This window comes from Anomaloglossus baeobatrachus, chromosome 4, assembly GCF_048569485.1.
Source record: "Anomaloglossus baeobatrachus isolate aAnoBae1 chromosome 4, aAnoBae1.hap1, whole genome shotgun sequence".
Lineage (NCBI taxonomy): Eukaryota > Metazoa > Chordata > Amphibia > Anura > Aromobatidae > Anomaloglossus > Anomaloglossus baeobatrachus.
The window spans coordinates 457,149,785-457,165,779 of NC_134356.1; positions in this window are offsets into that span (position 1 = coordinate 457,149,785).

The following is a 15,995-nucleotide window of genomic DNA, read 5'->3' on the forward strand; positions in this document are numbered from 1 at the left end:
TCACGGAATTTGTGACGCACATCCGGTCGCTTTAGCGATGCCGTTGCGTGTGACACCTATGAGCGATTTTGAATTGTCGCAAAAACTTTCAAAATTGCTCATCGTGACATGCCCCCCTATTCTCGAATATCGCTGCTGCAGCTAGCGATGTAGTTCCTCGTTGCTGCGGCAGCACACATTGCTATATGTGACACCGCAGAAACGAGGAACGTCTTACCTGCCGCCGGCCGCAATGCGGAAGGAAGGAGGTGAGCGGGATGTTACGTCCCGCTCATCTCCGCCCCTCCGCTTTGATTGGCCGTCCGCTTAGTGACGTCGCAGTGACGTCGCTGTGATGCCAAAGTCCCTCCCCCTTGAGGGAGGGATTGTTCGGCAGTCACATCGACGACGCCGACCAGGTAAGTGCGTGTGACGCTGCCGTAGCAATAATGTTCGCTACGGCAGCAAACACACGATATCGCACACACGACGGGGGCGGGTGCTTACACGCTCGATATCGCTAGCAATTGATAGCAATATCGTAGCATGTAAAGCCTGCTTTAGGCCTAGGACACACGGTGAGAAAAACGGTGCGAGTGGAATGCAATAAAAAATTGTATTCCACTCGGACCAATATTACTCTATGGGGCAGCTCCCATGAGCGATTATTTTCTCAGCCCGGACCGAGCAAACAGTTGCAGCATGCTGCGAATGGAATGCGATCCTGTTTTACTCGCACACATTCAAGTCTATGGGGTGAGAGAAACATTGCACTGCACTCTCGTTATACCAGTGTGATGCGAGTGCAGTGTGAAAATCGCAATAGCCGGCAACCAAGGAGATAGGGAGATAAATCCCTCCCTCTACTCGGCAGCGCTGGCTCTCCCCTCCACAGCGCTGGCCCTCCCCTCCGCAGTGTTGGCCCTCCCCTCTGCAGCGCCGGCCACCCCCTAAGCAGCTGTGGTCTGATTACACAATCAGACCACAGTTGCATGACCCTTGCATGACACTTGGCTTCCGCTGTGCTGCAAGCATGAGCCGAGTGTCATGCGAGGACACGCACATAACCCTGTGTGGCCTCAGCCTAAGTACACTCATGGAAAAGACCTAACAATCACTTGAAGTAGAGCGGGGAACGCCAGACTAGTCTTGTTTCAGGTCCTATGCTACATCTTCAAACTATATGTAATCTTGAATGCGAGATCAGTTGAGAAAAACACAGAGAAGACTGAATTTTATTAAACAATTGGAATTTCCCTTGAAATTGGGTTGAATACTTATGCAAACAGCATTTTTCAGATTCTAACTTTTGATGTTTTGGCTAGATGTAACTCACCAGTCATTAGCAGCAGCAGAAGAGACGTTCTCCACAAATGCATTGCTGAAGATACAATGTTACCTTTAAGGTGCCTAAGAAGAAACAATGAACATATTGACACTATGCTCTTAATAAGTAACAATTTACATTTGTATATAGGCAGTGAAATCAAAATATGGACAACAATATTTGGGACGGTGACATAAAATGAAAAAAAAATGTTTTGTTTTTCACAAGTTGTGTAAATGGCAAATTAATTTACGTTAACGTAAAAATCGAAGGACACAAAAACTTTATATATAAATTTATAAAGTTTATAGCTAAATGGCAGATAGGGAAAATAAAATATATATAGTGTTGGACAAAAGATTCAGTATATCTTATATGTTATTCATGCTTGGGAATCCAATAGGAGTTATTTTGTGATTGACAGCTATCTCTTTAGGCACTATTATATAGGGACAGCTGTCAATCACTAAGTAAAACTGCCCACTGGACCCCTAAAAAGTCCTGTTATACAAAAGAAGAAAATACACTTTATAATGATTCTGTACAGTGTTTCCACCCAAAACTATAACTCAGTCTGATCAACTACTTCTGTTCTATACCATATTGCTGAAACAGAAGCGTATTTTCAATACAAGTTTTTTTGGGGTTTTTTTTTTAGCCCCCTCCTAATGTAAAGATTGGGCATGGATGTATGAGGGGAGACAAAATTTAACAAAAAAAATAAATAAAATAAATAAACACTCAAATCACTCATCTTGCCATTATAAAAATATAACATATTTAATATTGCTGTGTAGTTAAAAGTATATGTCAAAATATTTTTTAACACATGATGTAAAGCCATAAAAAAATGGCAGATATAAAAACCCCAAAATCATAAAACCATAGAAAAAAAATGCCAGATCAAAAAAAAACCCCAACAAAATCACAAAGCCATAGAAAACAAAATGACATATTTATAAGAAAAAAACAAAATCATAAAGCCATAGAAAAGAATGACAGATAAAAAAATCCCCAAATCATACAAATAGACACTACAAAAAGCAAGCAGCTATTTTACTGTGAAAATATATTTAAAAATGCTTTTAAAATTCAGAATTTTTTTTTAACATTTTTACAAAACTTTATAAATTTAGTATTGATTGTAAAGGCTTGGAGAATCAAGTTATTAGGTCATTTTTACTGCACAGTGAAGTCTGTAAATGCAAAACCTTAAAAATAAAGGCTGGGTGGCATTTTTTTCAAGATTTCCGCCTGCTTAAATTTTTTTCACCATTTTTCAGTACTCTTTAGGTTAAAAAGATTGGTCTCTAATCAAAACAATAACGTATCACATCAAAACAACAACTCACCAATAATTTAAAAAAAGTTACGGCTCTTGGAAGATGGGGAGTTAAAAATAGAAGCGCAAAAACAAAAATTGGCTACAACAGGAATGAGTTAAAGGGGCTGTCCAAAATAAAAAAAAAATGTTTTGCTTTCCTTAGGAGCAGCTAACTTTTGTCCGTGGGTTATGTCTAGTCTTGTAGTTTAGCCACATACTTTAATACTTTAATAACAATAAGCTGCCATACCAGGCATAGCTTACTTTTTACATTCTTGCTAAATAACTTTACTCCTTTTTTGTTATATCCTGTTGTTTATACATGCTAAGTTATTCGGCTTTATGGTCATCACTCACAGCTTATGTTTCCATTGGGGCTCACAATCTCAATTCCCTCTCTTAATCTTATGTACACACAGTGTCGGACTGGCTACCGGAGGAATCTCCAGTAATGCCAGGTGTGGATTCAGCATACCTCCCAACCGTCCCGGATATAGCGGGACAGTCCCGATTTTATACTTCAGTCCCGTTCTCACGCCCGGGAAGCTCTGTGTCCCACAGTGCAGTGAGACGCAGCTGCCACGCCCCCGCACTCTGCCGACCACGCCCCCTCTGGATGCCTTCCTTGGCATCTATGCTGCTGTCCACGCCCCTTTGTGGTCGTCCACGCCCCCTCTCTATGCTGGACATACACACTCCTCGGATGCCTTCCTTGTCCCCTCCTGTTGCTCTTGAAGCTGGCCACGCCCCCTCTGCCTGCCCCCTCTACCCAGGATGCTCACATGTGACCGACTCATCTGCACAGCGGCTGCTTCAAAACCGTCAGTTCTGCAACTGAGGTAAGTGCACCAGCATCAGGGAGAGTGCAGAGTGCCTGCAGGAGGGAGAGAGCAGTGTGCTTGCAGGAGGGAAAGAGCAGTGTGCTTGCAGGAGGGAGAGAGCAGTGTGCTTGCAGGAGGGAGAGAGCAGTTTGCTTGCAGGAGGGAGAGAGCAGTGTGCCTGCAGCAGGGAGAGAGCAGTGTGCTTGCAGGAGGGAGAGAGCAGTGTGCTTGCAGGAGGGAGAGAGCAGTGTGCCTGCAGGAGGGAGAGAGCAGTGTGCTTGCAGGAGGGAGAGAGCAGTGTGCCTACAGCAGGGAGAGAACAGTGTGCTTGCAGGAGGGAGAGAGCAGTGTGCCTGCAGGAAGGAGAGAGCAGTGTGCTTGCAGGAGGGAGAGAGCAGTGTACCTGCAGGAGGGAGAGAGCAGTGTGCTTGCAGGAGGGAGAGAGCAGTGTGCCTGCAGCAGGGAGCGAGCAGTGTGCTTGCAGGAGGGAGAGAGCAATGTGCTTGCAGCAGGGAGAGAGCAGTGTGCCTGCAGCAGGGAGAGAGCAGTGTGCTTACAGGAGGGAGAGAGCAGTGTGCCTGCAGGAGGGAGAGAGCAGTGTGCTTGCAGGAGGGAGAGAGCAATGTGCTTGCAGCAGGGAGAGAGCAGTGTGCCTGCAGCAGGGAGAGAGCAGTGTGCTTGCAGGAGGGAGAGAGCAGTGTGCCTGCAGCAGGGAGAGAGCAGTGTGCTTACAGGAGGGAGAGAGCAGTGTGCCTGCAGGAGGGAGAGAGCAGTGTGCTTGCAGGAGGGAGAGAGCAATGTGCTTGCAGCAGGGAGAGAGCAGTGTGCCTGCAGCAGGGAGAGAGCAGTGTGCTTGCAGGAGGGAGAGAGCAGTGTGCCTGCAGCAGGGAGAGAGCAGTGTGCTTGCAGCAGGGAGAGAGCAGTGTGCCTGCAGCAGGGAGAGAGCAGTGTGCCTGCAGCAGGGAGAGAGCAGTGTGCCTGCAGGAGGGAGAGAGCAGTGTGCCTGCAGCAGGGAGAGAGCAGTGTGCCTGCAGGAGGGGAGAGCAGTGTGCCAGCAGGAGGGGGGAGCAGTGTGCCTGCAGAAGGGGGGAGCAAGTTTAACCTTTCCTATATCTCTCTTAGAATCTGTTTATTGCTATCATCTGTATGTACACACTGCATGCACTCAGTAGTATATGTATATTTTATATATATATATATATATATATATATATATATATATATATATAGTTCTTTATAGATTGTAAGCCCTCGCAAGCAGGAGCCTCATTCCTTGTCACAGAGTTTTGCACAAACTTCATCAACTGTCATGGTGGCATTGGACTCTGTTCAGCTTGCAAACTCTGACACTCCACCCGATGGTTTCTCTGGTGTCTGGGATCAACACAGGCATAAGCAGGCTAACAAGAGTTAATCTCTGCTAGTCTACTTGCTCCTTTAACCACATGTTGTGGGGAGACCTACCACACCTGCTCCTCTCCTTTTTATACTAGTGTAATTATTCTACCTATGACAGCTATAGTTTAATTTATGTTGCTCTGTGAGATGTGGTGTCCCAGACTCTATACTCCTGTCATGACTTTCCTTGAGGAGAAGGAGAAGGGGTAACCAGATCAGGACTGGTCAGGAGCAGGGTCAGAAAAGAGACTCAGGCCTCTCCACCATCAGGAGTATCCCTGAGATTAGGGATAGCATATGGTTCCCTAGCTTGAGGGACAGCTTAGGAGCCCCAGATCCCTGCTATCACAAAGTCATTGTGACACTCCTATTGTTTAAATTGTTGAATTATGCGTTCATTTGTAATGTATGATATTGTTTGTATATGTACCCTATGAATTGTAAAGTGTTGCAGAACATGTTGACTTTGTATAAATAAAATTATTATAACTAAATATCAGGTCTTGCTAACTTCAATTGAGTCTGTATACTGTATGTTCTTAGACCTACTTAATCATTGCTAAATGTTCACGCCCCAGCAAGTTCAGAGCCAATTTTAAAGAATTAAAACAATCAGAAAGTTTCAATTTCTTAACCAAATGTTTATTAATGGCTTATATAATTACCACTGAGATTGGGCCAAACAAAATAGAGGTATGGACTCATCCTTCACATATAGTGCCTTGGGACTATTCTTTCTTGTATTGTGTAATGAAGACTGTTGTATTTAGTTGTATCCTTAGACATAACATGTCTTGATAATGGTTTGTCTTTCTTTAGTTTATCCCTCCTTTGTAGAGCTGATGTCACTTTTATGACTCATGGCTTTATTACAATGAGTAATAATACTGTTTATACTACACTACAAATATTATTAGACACTATAGATTGATTTGCCTGTCTTTTATTCCGTTGCAGTTTAAAAAATCTTGAATAGTGAGATTACACTTTATCAGAAGCTAAGCTGCTACTACATTATTGTAATGCTTTACCTGCATCCCCACGTTGTACTGATTGCCTCTCCCAGCAGGGATGCCGCCACTCTCACTTTACCAGCCACCCAGCAGTGGCTGCCTCGTTACCAGTCCATGCTGCTGTCTCCCAGGGCCTGTGCATGCCGGACAGGCCTCCTGGGAGTGCCCGTAGAGTGTGTAGCGTACCACGGGGCCTTAGGGTACTCGTCACCATGCCAGTGGTTCCTTGGGGTAGCCGTAACTGGTCTGACCCAGCGCCGTGACCCTGTCGGCTACATGAAAAACAAAAACAGCAAACGGACAAGTGTCCAATACAGATGGGGATGGAAGGAGGGTGACAGGCCCCTGGGAAGCGTGTCACCGGTTGCAGTGGTGACTGGGGTCTTGGCCTCCTCCGCTGCCGATCCTTCCTGTGACTAGTCCTCTCCCAGGGGCTGTACTGGATGGGAAACGAGGATTCTTTGCAGAGTCACCCGCGGTATGCGGCCAGGAACTAGCCACCGCTGCACAGTCTCTCTCCGGGGCAGGTGTTATGCGCAGCCGGGATGGTATCGCTCCCATGGGCGGAGCGGGGTACCCTGGGAGGTTAGTGAGAATGGGGGCAGCACTCCACGGGAGCGCCGGAGCACAGGGAGGCGGCAGTTACTCACAGAACCACCAGGTGCGGGTTCCAGTCACTTTATTTACTTGCTTAGGTGGTACCGCACCCCGGGTGCTGGTCCTCACCATCAGAGACTCTGGTCGCTTCCCGGGCAGGTCAGAGGCTGGTTTGTCAATCTGTGACCTTCCTGGCCCATACAGGTCGGCAGCTTGGGCCTCTCGTGGGTCGGACCTCTGTCCCATCTCCCCAGGCTCCCTCTCTGCTGCCACGCCACGGCCATCTGAACTGGGGCTCTGTACCTCTCCTGTGCTCAGTCCCATGCTCTGGCGACTGCTCCCCTTTTAGTCCACAGTTACAAGTGCCAGCTCCCGTCTCTCTAGGTGTTACTGGCCCCAGCTTGGTTGTGCCGTCTGTTTGGTGTTACATCTAACACTAAGGAATAACGTTTGGAACTCCATTCTATGTCTGAACTGGGTGCAACTGGGTGATGGTGTTACATCTAGACAGCTCTGTTCTGCCTCCTTGAAGGCCTGACAGCCTCCCTTCAGCCTTCAGGGAGTTACACACTGTGCTTCTTCTCTATCTCATGTCCAAGCTTGCTCTAAGGTAAAGTGAACTGTTTTCTACTCCTAACTGCTCATGCCCCCACTTTTGCAAGTTGCTATGGCAACCACTCTTGACCAATTAAGTGGAGGCCACCTGGCACCTGCCAGGAAGTGTGTGTGTAGAAACAATGTTAACCCTTTCCTAGTGACTGCTTCTCACTGCTGTATGGTGGTGTGAGGTGTGTGTAAACTTACCGGACCAACCTCTCCCTGACTGGTAAGGATATAATGATATACCCTGTAGTGACCAGTCTCAGGGGTGCTACAAGTGCATGAGTGTACATGTCCCTCTTCTTAAAGGGCCAGTATACCCTGACCTGGAAGCCTCTCAGCTCGGCTGAGAGCCATCAGATAATTTAAGGCAACTTCCCCTTAAGGGAGGTGGCTGGGCAACAAGTTCCATATGTTGTCAGTTTTCAGGTCCCTTGTGTGCTGCTTCTGTTATTATGCTGTTCCTTACTCCTATAACTATCCACGCAGAACACTACCAGTATATTTGCTGCCACTGCTTCAAGCATCCACGTTGGCCACTTCCTACAATATCTGCCGCCACTACTGCAAGTATCCACGTCAGCCGCTGCTACTGCATCCATCCTGGCCGAATCCACTACGCTGGCTGCAGCTTCTACAAATACAGACTGTGGGTTTCCGTGGTGCCAACTGCTGAGGTACCGGTGATCCCCTGGGGCTGCCCTCTGTTGGCTACCTACCAGCGTGTATGCCTATCGCCACCTTGGTGGCTTTAGTGAAAACTCGGTGGCCAATCAAGTTCGCTCCTCCAGGCTAGTTATCGGTACCTTTTGTCCAGTGGATCCACTAACCCCATGCTCGCCTGATGAGCATAACAATTATACACAAAAAACAGGTATAATCGATCGAAACAGAAGGAGCCAAGACAAAAAGGTCTGATATGAACACTGCTTACTGTACACATGTGACTCTGATGTGACTGTAAAGGACTCCACTTCTCACACTCATCCACTCACTTATCACAATAAGCTGACAGTAAGCTAAGTGAATCCTACTGCCAGTTTACACATACACAGCACACTTTTTGCTGCCACAGCTCTCTGTTTTGTTAGGACAGTGATATGGCTGCCCTGAGAAACACACTAGTACACATGCACACCCAGCTTTCCCAAGCACCCAACAGGTACACAGCTTGCATTCTGGCATACACAGGGTAACACATCCAAACAATACTTTACTTTTTTGAGGTTGTAAGTTTAAGCAGCAAGTAATTAATGTATTACATTTTATATTTAATAACTGAAAAAAGTACTATGCTTACAAAGTTTTGTTTAAAGATCAGTGTTCTTGGTAGTGCATCGTCCTGTGCTGCTGAGAACATTAATAACCTATGCGCACAAACAATCTAATACTGAAGTGGGGTCTGCAAGTGCAAGGCTACATGAGCACACTGCATCTTTGGCTGCCAAAAAACACACCTGTGGCAAAAATGCATCCAAAAACCGCATATGTGGTACTACACCTCATCCGAGGTGCAATATTCATTGCGGATACAAAGAACGTCGTTTCCGGTAACAATCACAACCACACTCTACCAACACATAACACGGGGGGTCTATCACTGGGACCGGGCTAGAGTAGGTCCTGGGGTGGCCATCACGAAGTATAGGACCTCATGCTCACTAGTTCAGGGACCTGGGACGCAGGACACCCACAGGGGAAGTGAGGAGCCATCTGACACACTACAAGCAGTTAGCACCGGACAGCGTCTGAGTCAGGTCAGACTCCGGAACAGACAAGCAAGCAAAGACACGGAAGGTTCGGGGCTCGTGGTCTGGAGCCAAAGGCTCGACCCGGGCTCTGACAAAAGAAGAGGAATCTCAGGGTTCACGGGGAGTGCCGAAGGCACCCATGACCCGTTCCACAGCCCAGGAGCTGGGGTGGAGGGAAACCATCGATAGGAGACGCACAGAAGGAACCACCGGCCACGACCTCCGAAGTATCCAGGATCGGCTGAGGCCCATCACAGCGTAGCCCGGTGCTCCAACGGCAGTGTGTGACCAGTGAGTAAAAGACTTTGAACCTTTCCGCCTGTGTCATCCTGTTACTGCCACCGCCCTCCCCATCACACTACCGTGCCATCAGCGCCTGAAAGACTACTACCACCACCATCCTCCCTGGGGCCATAGCTCTGCCTGTAGAGAGCTGAACCATCTGAGCTGCGTTGTCATCCGCCCCAACAGAGAAGTCCTGCAGCGGCGGCTAATACTGACCGCGCACCACAGGTGGTGTTACGAACCACTACCCCCATCATCCCTAGCCTTTTATTGACACCCGGGGTCACGGAACTGGGCAAGGCCACCGCAGCGTCCCAGGAGAAGCACCGTGGCCTGGTGACGAGTAACCCCTGATCCCGTGGGCACATCACATACATTTTGCCGCGTTTTACCGTGATTTTGCACAATGCTTTATTTAGTCAAATCTATTGATACAAGGAATAGATAGATATAAAGAACATATAGAATAGATAGAAAGAAAGAACATGTAGAAAAGATAGAAGGAAAGAACATATAGAATAGATAATAATAATAAAGAACATATAATAGCAGATAGAATAGATAGAAAGAAATAACAGAATAGCTCGATAAATAGAGCGATAGCTAGCTTGGCCAGCTGTTGTTTTAATTATTTTGTGGTAAAAAAAATGACGTGAGGTTCCCCCCATTTTTCATATCCAGCACAGGAATAGCAGCAGCTATGGTCTGCAGCCCTCAGCTGTCAGCTGTACTGTGGCTAGTTATGAAAAATATAGTGGATCCCATGCTTGTTTTTAAAAAAAAAAATGGTTTGATTTATATAAAAAAAAAAAGATGTGTGGTCCCCCATCCTTTTAAAACCGGCAAAGATACAACTGGGAGCTGTTATTAGGGTGGGAAGGGCCATAGCTACAGTCATATGAAAAAGTTTGGGCACTCCTATTAATGTTAACCTTTTTTCTTTATAACAATTTGGGTTTTTTGCAACAGCTATTTCAGTTTCATATATCTAATAACTGATGGACTCAGTAATATTTCTGGATTGAAATGAGGTTTATTGTACTAACAGAAAATGTGCAATCCGCATTTAAACAAAATTTGACCGGTGCAAAAGTATGGGCACCTCAACATAAAAGTGACTTTAATATTTTGTAGATCCTCCTTTTGCAAAAATCACAGCCTCTAGTCGCTTTCTGTAGCTTTTAATGAGTTCCTGGATCCTGGATGAAGGTATATTTGACCATTCCTGTTTACAAAACAATTCCAGTTAAGTTAAGTTTGATGGTCGCCGAGCATGGACAGCACACTTCAAATCGCCCCACAGATTTTCAGTGATATTCAGGTCTGGGGACTGGGATGGCCATTCCAGAACATTGTAATTGTTCCTCTGCATGAATGCCTGAGTAGATTTAGAGTGGCGTTTTGGATCATTGTCTTGCTGAAATATCCATCCCCTGCGTAACTTCAACTTTGTCACTGATTCTTGCACATTATTGTCAAGAATCTGCTGATACTGAGTTGAATCCATGCGACCCTCAACTTTAACAAGATTCCCGGTGCCGGCATTGGCCACACAGCCCCAAAGCATGATGGAACCTCCACCAAATTTTACTGTGGGTAGCAAGTGCTTTTCTTGGAATGCCGTGTTTTTTTGCCTCCATGCATAACGCCATTTTGTATGACCAAACAACTCAATCTTTGTTTCATCAGTCCATAGGACCTTCTTCCAAAATGTAACTGGCTTGTCCAAATGTGCTTTTGCATACCTCAGGCGACTGTTTGTGGCGTGCTTGCAGAAACGGCTTCTTTCGCATCACGCTCCCATACAGCTTCTCCTTGTGCAACGTGCGCTGTATTGTTGATTGATGCACATTGACACCATCTGCAGCAAGATGATGCTGCAGGTCTTTGGAGGTGGTCTGTGGATTGTCATTGACTGTTCTCACCATTCTTCTTCTCTGCCTTTCTGATATTTTTCTTGGCCTGCCACTTCTGGGCCTAACAAGAACTGTACCTGTGTTCTTCCATTTCCTTACTATGTTCCTCACAGTGGAGACTGACAATTTAAATCTCTGAGACAACTTTTTGTATCCTTCCCCTGAACAACTATGTTGAATAATCTTTGTTTTCAGATCATTTGAGAGTTGTTTTGAGGAGCCCATGATGCCACTCTTCATAGGAGATTCAAATAGGAGAACAAGTTCCAAGTGGCCACCTTAAATACCTTTTCTCATGATTGGATACACCTGCCTATGAAGTTCAAAGCTCAATGAGGTTACAAAACCAATTTAGTGCTTTAGTAAGTCAGTAAAAAGTAGTTAGGAGTGTTCAAATCAAGAAATTGATAAGGGTGCCCATACTTTTGCACTAGTCAAATTTTGTTTAAATGCGGATTGCACATTTTCTGTAAGTACAATAAACCTCATTTCAATCCAGAAATATTACTCAGTCCATCAGTTATTAGATATATGAAACTGAAATAGCTGTTGCAAAAACCTAAATTGTTATAAAGAAAATAGGTTAACATTAATAGGGGTGCCTAAACTTTTTTATATGACTGTATTTGGCCCTTTCCAGCCTAAAAATAGCAATTCGCAGCCACCCCAGAAGTGGTGCATCCATTAGTTGCGCCAATTCTGGCACTGGACATGGCTCTTCACGTTGCCCTGGTGCGGTGAAAATTGTGGTAATAAGGAGTTAATGGCAGCCCACAGCTGCCACTAAGTCCTAGATTAGTGATGGCAGGTGCCAATGAAACCCTCCCCATCATTAATCTGTAAGTGAAGGTAAATAAACCTCAACACCCAAAAAATCCTTTATTTAAAATAAAAGACAAATAAACCACCCTCTTTCACCACTTTATTAACCCCCTAAACACCACTGCAGGTCCAACATAATCCACACGAGGTCCCACAGCGATTCAGCTTTGCTACATCTCAGTCACAGTGAGTGGCCATAGAGCATGACTTCTCGCTGTGAGCTCCACGCAGCGACTGAAGTGAGCCATGCAATCACCTGTTACATCACTCAGGTTAGCCGCAGCCAAAGCTGGTGTTCTCCAACTGAGCCACGGGATTAGAGAGTCGTCACTCAGGTGATGTGCAGTCACAGGTGGAGGATTCTAGTTGTGGCCGCAGCTAACCTGAGTGATGTCAACGCTGATTGCACAGCTCACTTCAGTTCACATGACTGCCCACTGTGAGCTCCATGCAGCAACTGAAGTAAGTCACGCGATCAGCAGTGTTGTCACTCAGGTGACTTGCGGTCACAGATGGAGAACTACAGCTGTGACCGCGACTAACCTGAGTGACATCACCGCTGATCTTGCAGCTCTCTTTAGTCGTGGCATGGAGCTAACAGCGGCCAGTCATGTTCTATGGCACTCGCTTTGAGTTTCAGATGCAGCAGTGGTGGAAGCGTCGTGGGACCTCGTGTGGATTATGTTGGACCTGCAGGGGTGTTTGGGGGTTAATAAAGGGGTGACAGAGGGTACTTTTGTTGTCTTTTATTTCAAATAAAGGATTTGTGGGTGTTTGTGTTTATTTACTTTCATTTACAGATTAGTGATGGGGATATTTCTTTGATTCCTGCCATTACTAATCCAGGACTTAGTGGCTTCTGTGGGCTGCTATTAACTTCTTATTACCCCGATTGCCACCGCACCATGGCAATTGGGAAGGATGCGTAAAATGCTGGGACTGTCGCATCTAATAGATGCGGCAATTCCGGGGGCTGCAGGCTGATATTTTTAGGCTGGGGGCGCCAAATAACCATGGGTATCCTCAGCCTGAGAATACCAGCCCACAGCTGTCAGACTTAATCTGTGCTGTTTTCATAATATGGAGGGATCTTACGCCACTTTTTTCTATTTATTTTACTGTACGATATAGTAATTTGTGATTGGAAGCCTCAGACACGCTGTCACTCAGCGTCGGGCTCGTCTGACTGCAACCAATCACACGCCGGTGGGCGGGGAAAACAGTGAATATGTTTGAGCCTAATAAGCAGCCCTGGAAGAAAAATGAGAGGCCATGGAAGCAGTGTGACAGCTGCCCCGGTGAATCGATAAGAATAAAGTGCTTGCTCCTACCCCTTTGTGCTGAATTCTGGTCAGATACCGGGGATCAATGCCCCACTGACCCTGAGTCAGCGGAGGATTGATCTGCCAGTCCTCCAAAACGCAAGGACAAAACGCAAAAAGAATTGACATGGTGCATCTTTGTTATCACCACAAAGATGCAGCCAAAAAAACTGCAACATGCACACAGCAAAAATGAAATCTCATAGACTTTGCTGGGGAAGGAAATGGATGCAGTTTTGGTACGAACACTGCACCCAAAAACACGGCAAAAATCATAGCGTGCGCACAAGGCCTTAACAGGATATTAAATGCCCATTTATTAGCAAACATGTTGCAGATTGGTAGTTGTTTAACCCTGCCAGTTGGCCTTATATGCACATTTAGTTCTACTAGAGTGAGCGAAGTTTAGATAAAACACTTTTGTGCTAGAAGCTGTGCGGCACGATGGCTCAGTGGTTAGCACTGCAGTCTTGCAGCACTGGGGTCCTGGGTTCAAATCCCACCAAGGACACCATCTGAAAGGAGTTTTTATGTTCTCCCCGTGTTTGCGTGGGCTTCCTCCGAGTACTCTGGTTTCCTCCCACACTCCAAAGACATACAGCTAGGGACTTTAGATTGTGAGCCCCAATGGGGACAGTGTTCCTGATGTATGTAAAGAGCTGCAGAATATGTTAGCGCTATACAAAAATAAAGATTTGATTTTTTTGATTTAGAAACTTGAAGTATAGCTTTTCACCACTAGTGGGGCTGAAAACCAGATTAAGAGGTCACTGGTCTGTATTTTGCACTGTTCAATTACTTGACCTTGAGCCTAAGAATGCCTTGAAGGAATGTCATGCTGGTATATAAGACCAGCAAGTCTCAATTATGTCCTCTTGGATTTTAAGAATCTGCTGAGGCAGGTGTGCTGCCCCCGTGCCAGCAGCCGGCGCTGCTCGGATTCAGAGGTGGTGGCTCGAGGGTCTCCGGACCCGGGGCCTCGCGGACATGCTGAATAAATGGGGGGGCGTAGATGTACGGGCTAGGCCGTATTAAGTTTGTGACGCCACCCACGGTGTGTGGTGAGCTGGGACACCACCGCTGCTGTTATGGGGCACCCGGGGGAGATGTGGTGGCAGGAAGATGTCAACCCCTCGGTAGGTAAGGATGGTGGCCCCGGGACTCAGTGGGTCTTGGTGCAGGGTATAGCGACGGCAGGGGAATGCTTGTTTACTCACAGTCAATAAATCACACAAGTGTCTGGTAAACCAAGGTGCTGGTGTCCGGTGCCGCGGCTGTCTGCATTCAGGTCCCCCACCCGGCTGGTGGTCTCTATCCTTTTCCTCTGCACTGTTTTGTGTAAGGTGGACTTCCTAGTCTGGAACTTAGGATTCGGCTCCCGGCTGGATGTGGCCTAAGGAGCTGTGCCTGCAGACGCTGGCCCATGGGATCTATGGGCCCTGGCGGTGACCTCTTATTCCTATCGGTGGGCTGTTGTCTTCTATGAGGGACTTTGGATGGGACAGAACCTCTAGTCCTGGCCTCAATCGGTGAATTAACCAATCCGCTTGTTTCCGGTTCTGGCTTCAGGGTCCGAGTACCCCCCTTTGTGCTACGGTGTCCGGGTCGGTTCCCTGTGTCGGTACCAGCGGGCTACAACCCTGTTCCGGTCCAACCGCCTGGTCACGCCCACTGGTGTGTCTATCTTTCCCTAAGGGGGGGTGACTAGGGTTTCTAGGTTGGCTGTGTGTTGCCTAATGAGGGAAGGTGTTATGCGGGGGCCTATTTGTGACTACCTGGTTTTGCCAGGGCGTCACACAGGCACTGAGCAGGTGAGTACATGGTCCATTTAAAATAGGTTGTATTTATTATGCTACACTACAATATGTAAGACCTTGTTTGTATTTTTTTTAGTTTAGTCTAAACCAGAAATGCTTCTTGAATATAGATGAGCAAACCTGAGGTTCAGTGTTTGGACTGAACAGACTTTACAAAAAAAAAACAGAGTTCGGTTTCAGAGTTTGGATGCTTTATATATGCAAACTACTTGGGCGAGCATCACTGTGCTTGGGTACACTGGGTGCTCTGCCCAGTGTGAGCCGCTTGCAGTGTTTGATCGGCTGTCACTGGGGGGGTAACAACAGCGTGATTGGATGCAGTGTGCACCAAAGAAAAATGGAAAAACCCCTCCCAAGTGCTCTGTTTATGGCTAGCTGCAAGTTGGCGGAGACCTGAACTGCCCAATTAGTGACTTCCATTTGGGTTCAGGTCAAGGTTAGGTCCCAAACCGAACTTTATCTAAAGTCTGGCAAAATCAGCCGAAAAGTAACTTACATGGGTCCGCTCATCTCTATTCTTAAACAGACATAGATATATAAGAAAAACTTCTACTTATCTGTTAATTTTTAAACCAATTTTTAAACCAAGTGTATAACAAATGTAAAAATTGGCACAAACCAGACTTTTTTATTAATATCATTTTACTGCAATATTTACGTGTGTCTAGGCATACGTTAACTGTGAATCACTTTTAGGCCTCCATGGCATTTGTGGCATTTTTTTATTGGCTTGTAAATAAGGCTTTATTTTTTTAAAAAAATGTATTTAGAAATCTTACATTACATAGAGAAATCATATAAATAAACTCTCCGAGGGCTTGGCTCAATATTTAAGAAGTTACATTTTTCTTCTAAAAATGCTACCGGTATGTATAAAATCACCCTAATGGTATGTGTTCATGTTTACTTTGCAAAATCCACACTAGAGCTACAGCTCAACTTAACATATTGCAGATTTCAAAAATCTCATTGACTCTACTGCCAAGGTAAGGAAGGCAAAAGTTTTTCGGTGAGTTTTTGGTG